Below are 660 nucleotides of genomic sequence, written 5' to 3'. Positions count from 1 at the left end.
GCGCAGCCCATAGAGCAAACGTGGCACCCCCCCGCCGTACCAGGGCTCCCAGGGCAGGAGAGCTCATTAGAGGCCCTTTTATTACAGACACACCTTGGAAAGTTCCCTTTGACAGGGCTGGGAGCAGGAGGGTGATTAACTGGAGTTCCATTCTGTGCCAGAGAGAAAGGTCCTGGGTGGCTTCAGGAAGCGAAGGTGTGGGGTGGCAGAGGAGGCAGGGGTGGGTGAGAAGCAGCCAGGAGCCGTGCGGGGCGCTGAGGGTTGCAGGAGCTGCTGCCTAGCTGGGTGAGCACCTCGTGGGATGCCCCAAAGGGAGAGGACGCTGGAGACAGGGCTGGGGCAGCGGGTCCGGTTGGGTGCCCAGGCACCTCGGCAGAGCGGTGGCCCCACACCCGCGCGTGGCCGTGCACAGCAGCCTGCCGCGCTGGAGGGCACGGGGCGGTCAGCGGAGCAGGCAGCGGCCGGGCAGCAGCTGGGTAATGAGGGTGTCTGAAAAGGGACTTTGTTGCGCCGCTGTTGGTCACGTAGTCGTGTGGGAACACTGGATGTATTCACCGGCAGGGCTATCGGCACATACCAGGCTTGACAACAGCTGGGAGCTGCAGCTTGACCAAGAATAGCCTGGGGAGCTCGCTGCCGTGAGTCAGAGCCGTCTGGGCT

Source organism: Buceros rhinoceros, unplaced genomic scaffold (assembly GCF_000710305.1).
Source record: "Buceros rhinoceros silvestris isolate BGI_N320 unplaced genomic scaffold, ASM71030v1 scaffold30698, whole genome shotgun sequence".
Taxonomy (NCBI): Eukaryota; Metazoa; Chordata; class Aves; order Bucerotiformes; family Bucerotidae; genus Buceros; species Buceros rhinoceros.
This window is presented reverse-complemented; position numbering follows the sequence as displayed.